Source organism: Choloepus didactylus, chromosome 1, assembly GCF_015220235.1.
Source record: "Choloepus didactylus isolate mChoDid1 chromosome 1, mChoDid1.pri, whole genome shotgun sequence".
Lineage (NCBI taxonomy): Eukaryota > Metazoa > Chordata > Mammalia > Pilosa > Megalonychidae > Choloepus > Choloepus didactylus.
Genome location: NC_051307.1, coordinates 139,821,404 through 139,827,403, shown reverse-complemented (window position 1 = coordinate 139,827,403; position 6,000 = coordinate 139,821,404).

Genomic DNA, 6,000 nt, shown 5'->3' with positions numbered 1-6,000 from the left:
TCATTACAGTCTAATACTGCTAAATTTCAACCCAAGGGATAACTTAAGGAGAAATTACATTTACATCTTCAGTCAATTGAACATCATTGTGGCTCATTTTGTAATCAGCAACTCTTTCAACTTTGCTTGTCTCTACTCTTGAATGGATATTTTCAGACTGCAGTGGGAAAGATTATTTGCTGTAATCTTGTCCCTATACTGCTTTTGCATATGTTTCCATACACATAATCGGCGTTGTGAGAATCAGAGGATAAGATTGTTTAAGGACTAATATCTCTACAATTCCATAGGAAATGTTCTAAGTTTCAAAGAACTTACAGAACTTGAAGCAATTGTCTTTGAAGACCAGTTTCCCTCTATCTGTCAACAGCTCATAGAGTAGCTGAATCAACCTGGACTGTCTTTTAGGTCTGGTAAATTGGGGGACTGGCCATTCTGAATCTTACTTCTTCTAAGACTGCTTGGAATCTAAAAAGTCTGAACAATACAGCACCACCATGCATGATACTCAGACCAGGTCCAAGTTCTCCCACCTAACACATTCTTTTGGAACTAATGGGTTAGAACAAATCTCAGTGGAACCATTTGAATTTAGTTACCTGGGTACAAGTTGAGGATATTTTCACTCAGTTTTCTTCTATAAGAGGAAACAATTTGTACTTTCTATAGAGGTACAAATTTCTGCTGAGACTTAGGAGCATATTTCAACTGATGTAATAATTCTGAGATGACACCCCTAGATATTTTACTATTTAGCAGGCTTCTTCCTACTGGCATTCAGTGTCCACTTTAAAATTTCATAATAATCATAAAACATTCTCTTTCCAGATCAGAGCTATTCTGTTTCACCCTATCAAGGCAGCTAAAATCCATCCTTTTAAACTTACTTTCTGCTTCATTTTCCTCTCCTCCACATTATCCTAATGTGGGTGAGTGCCAGGTCTTTAAACCTCTTCTCTATCTACACTCACTCTCTTGGTGATCTCATCCAGGCTTATGATATTAAATACTATCTGTATGCTGACAGCTCCCAAATTTATAACTCCAGCTCAGACCTTGCTCTGAAATTCCAAATTCTTATGTACAAAGACCCACTCAACAGCTCCACTGGGACTTCTAACAGACATCTAAAACTCAACATGTACAAACTGAACTCCTGACCTTTTCTGCAAAAGCTGCTCTGCCCGTAGCCTTCCCCTTCTCAGTTGATGGCAGCTTTGTTCTTCCAATGGCTCAGGTCAAAACCCTAAGTCAATCTGGAATCCTTTTTCTCTTACATCTTAGATTCAATCCAACTGGAAATCAAATTGGTTCTACCTTCGAACTAGATCTATACATTAGTATGAACTCATGTTTATTTTAGTATATATAGAGATACAGATAGATATATAAATAAATGTAATGTATATGTACTGGTGGAGTGGTAGATGAAATATTGCCCCCCCCCCCAAAGATGCCACACCTTAATTCTTGGAACCTATGAATATGCCATCTTGTATGGCAAAAGGAACTTTGCAGATGTGATGAAGTTACGGACTTTGAGAGAGAGAGGTTATTGTGGATTATCTAGTTGGGTCTGGTGTAATTATAGGGTCCATAAAAGAGCCAGAGAAGGACACATATAACAAAAGCAGAGCATTATGAGAATAACAAGATGTAGGTTTGACAATGATATGCGGCTGGCTTTGAAGATGGGGGAGGGGTCCATGAGCCAAGTAATGCAGGCAGCCTGTAGAAGATGGAAAAGGCAAGGAAACAGATGCTCTTCTGGAGCCTCCAGAAGGAACTCAGCCCTTCCAACATCTTGATTCTAAGCCCAGTGAAACCCATTTCAGACTTGTGACCTCAAGAAGTATAGGGTAATAAATTTGAGTTGTTTTAAGTCACAGAGTTTGTGGTAATTTGTTACACAGCATAGGAAACTAATACACTAATACAGACATGTATTTCCTGGCTCTGTCTGCTGAGAGGGCCCAGTGACATCCATTAGCAATGAGCCCAACTGACACCCAGATCTTGTTTCCAAACATTCTCCAATTAAAGATTCCAGGGCTCTTTGGAGAAATGACTGATTCTAGAGCTGGTGCAGGGAAAATACAAGATGAGCCTGGAGCATTTTGTAGTATCAAAAAGTAAGGAAGTGCTAAAAAAAAAATAGGGGCACATCAAAAGGACACAGGAGCCACACGGGAAAAATTTCCAGTGGCCCAAACTGGAACAATTTGAGCCACAAAATAACAATTGTATTGGATTATAACCCCAAAGGGGAGGGGGGGAACATGAGTGCATACTGATATAAATAAATGATTGAATATATGAATACATTGGGGAGAAATCCTCCTTACCAAAGAATTCTAACAATAAATGACAAAGGAATGAGGGAAATAGAAAATCACCATTAAAACAGCACAGTAGTGATTGCTGCAGGCAAGATCTACTGATGAATGCTAAACTTCAAGGAGAAACATGATATTTGCATAGCTTCAAAGTATCTCTCCAACAAATTTTTAAATGATTGCAGTGATTTTATCATATGCCCACAAATTCTTTGACAATTCTTCCTTTAGGAGACGGAGCTTCATTTCCCTCCCCTAGAGTATGGACTGGATTCAGTGACTCACTTCTAAGGAACAGAGTATGTAACAAGAAAAATAGTAATGTCACAGTGGAGAAACTTGGCAGACACCACTTAACCACATGATCAAGCTAGCATCACCAGTAATAAGTCATGGTGATATCATGTATTCCCTGATATGGTGTGATGAGAATGGTCCATCATCTCTGTGGTATTCCCCCAAATCCATAACCTTAGTATAATTATGAGAAAAGATCAGACAAATCCAAATTGAGAGACAGTCTGCAAAATAACTGACAAGTACTCTTGACAAAGTCATGAAAGAAAGAAAGTCTAGGCCAAGAGATCATCACAGATCAGAGGACTCTAAAGAGACATGACAACTAAGTACAATGTGGTATCCTGGATTGGATCCTGGATTAGAAAAAGGACACTGGTGGAAAAATTCATGCAATCTCAAAAGTCTGTAGTTTACTTAATAGCATTGTACCAGTTTTAATTCCTTAGTTGTGATAAATGCACTAACATTATGTAAGATGTTAACATTAGAGGAAGCTAGGTGAAGGGTATTTTGGATTCTCTGTACTATCTTTGCAGCTGTTCTAAAATTATTTTGAAATAAAATAAACCATAAAAGACCTCCAGAATTTTATTATTTTTCATCAACTCCACAATTGCCACTATTGAACAAACCACCATGATTCCTTTCCTGGATTAGTTCAATAAGTTCCTAGCAGATCTCTCCCCTCCTCCCTTATATAACATAAATCTACTGTTAAGTTGGAAACCCAATTCACATTTTAAAATGTCAAATCATGTCACTCCTCTGCTCAAAACCCTGAGATAGTGCCCCATTTCCTTCATACATTGAAGCCTCTAATGATTTCACTCCTGCAGTTACCACTCTGCCTTCATTTCCCACAATTCGTGCCTTCATTCTCTGGGCTTCAGCTTTCTGGCATCCTGGTTTTTCACAAAAAATACAGTTACTTTTGCTTTGGGGTTTTTGATTCAGTTTCTACTGCCTAGTACATATTCCCCAGATATCTTCCTGGCCACCTCCCTTATCTCCTTTAAAATTCAGGACTATCCCAACCACGGGACTTAATTCTGCATATAGATTCCCACCACTGGATTCCAAATCTCCCTTACCTTTTGCTACTTTTCCTTTCCCCCATAGCACTTATCGCCTTTTAAATTCTATTTGATTTAGATTTTTCTTTCCTGTTCATGATTTATTTTCTGTTTCTCCCCATTAGAATGTGAATCACCCTCCATAAGAGCAGGAATCTTTGCTCTTTTATTCATTGATATAATCCCAAGCCCCTAGAACAGTAGCTGGCACATAGTAGATGCACAATAAAATGTTATTGTTAAATTGAATTTAATCTGAAACATTCAGTTCCCTAGGGAATACTGCTGCCTTTAGATGTTGTCAGAATCTCTAGAGACCTTCATTTAAATTATTTTCTCTTCAAATATGCATGTATTTAAATCTACCCAGCACCTCAGGCCTAAATAAGTTGACCGACCATCCTGGTTTGCCCAGGACTAAAGAGTTTCCAGCAATGAAGGACTTTGAGTGCTAAAACCAGGACACTCCTGGGCAAAGCATGACAAGCTGGTCACCTGTCTGATGCCCATGTGAAGGTTTTCTGAAGATACCAGGTTAGATTCGTTCCGTCTCTGCAAGGGGCATGGAGATGTCACACGAATCATGTCTTCTGTGCAGGAGTCATCTTCCGGTGAGCATCTAGACAGTAACTCAGGAAAGGATGTCTCTGGAAACTCTGTCTCATGGACCAGAAGGCCCACCCTGCCCCCATCACCCCTGAAGCCACCAGAAGGAGGGTGATTACGTGCTAGCTCAGAGGACACAACCACGGAGAATTGTGTGTGATCCAAATAGTGTTTATTTTTTCAAATTTAAAAAGTAGATATTTTCAGCTTCTCTTGAAAAATTGGAAGATCTGGTAATGCTGTTTTCGAGTTCCTGCATGCCAAAAATCTGCTGCAGCTTAGAAGCAGCTTCCTGCTTCAGATGGGGCATTTGTTGTCAAATCACCACAGTCTCCACTGGCCAGTTTTCCTCTTTCCCTCGCCTGGAGCAGGCACTTGAGTTTATGGCCCATGATTTAGATGAAAGGGAGGACCGAGGAAGGAAGACAAGCTTCAGAAATGAATGATTCAGGTTTCAGTCCTACAACTGATCGATTTCTTAGATAAACGTTTAGAATTTTATCTACGTCATGTTTGAAAACACCAGAGTATTTCACTGACTTTAGAATATAAGCATATGAGTTTTAAAACATATGGACGATCTTGTTTGAAGGAAAACAATAAAAGAGAGCATATCTCTAAATTTTGTTTAATTTTGTAGTTATACTTTCCAGAAGCCCAAAACAAATATGTTCATTTAAGCTAAATATAAATAAATGTCTATTTTTCAGGTTTTGAGGAGGAGTGAGGGAAATATGTGCTAACCAAAAAGTCACTGTCTATTTTTGGAAGGGAAAAAAACAAAACAAAAGAGTAATGTCATTCCCTTTTCTAACCCTTCATCAGAAGAAAGAAAATTAGTTAACACTTGCTCTACTTTTTATCCAAAATCTCAAGAGTCCTGCATAGTGGTGATCTTAGATCAAAAAAGTAAATCTCACATTAGTTTCTCTGCTTCTCTATGCTTTGTATTTTTCTCAAATGGCATCTGTCTTGGATTTGCTCTTGCATATATTTCTTAACTTAATGCTAAGTGAAATCAGATGAGGAAATAAAATCAAATCATTGTAAAAAGATCTCAAACCTTGTGACTCTGATTTTCAGAAGCCTGAGTCAAAGCAAAGAATTTTACCACACTGCATACTTTTATTTTCTTTTATTTACTCGGAGGCTTCTATGTATCCAGATATATTCAATTCCAATAGCCATTGGAATTAAATAACACCACTATTTACAAAAGCTTTTCTTCAGAATGGACTTTAGATTTCTTTGGCCTCACTGACTACAATGTAACCAAAGGCTGTAGACAGACCTGTTCTGTTTTACCCAAGTGTATTTTTTTAATATGAATTTCAGCGCATTTGAGCAGGAAGGAACCCTGCATTTGTTTGCACAGTTGTTACTATTCTCTATTGTGTTACATTTTTTCTACGTGTCTCACCTAAGCTTCCGTAATGGCCCCAAAATCATAGGAGTTTGTGACTCCCGAGTTATCTATGAACATACTAATGTAGCTCTAAATTAGAGCCAGATTCAGAAAGGCAGTGAAAACTGTTCTATAATGTTTAATTTAAAAAGGAAGTCATGGATTTCAGGAAACCTTTTGGTCAGATTTTTTATGGACACGTGACCAAGCTGAGAAGATATTTTGGAAGAAGTTTAGGGAGCTGACTTGGGGACAGTGGTTCTTAAATTTGATTCTCAGA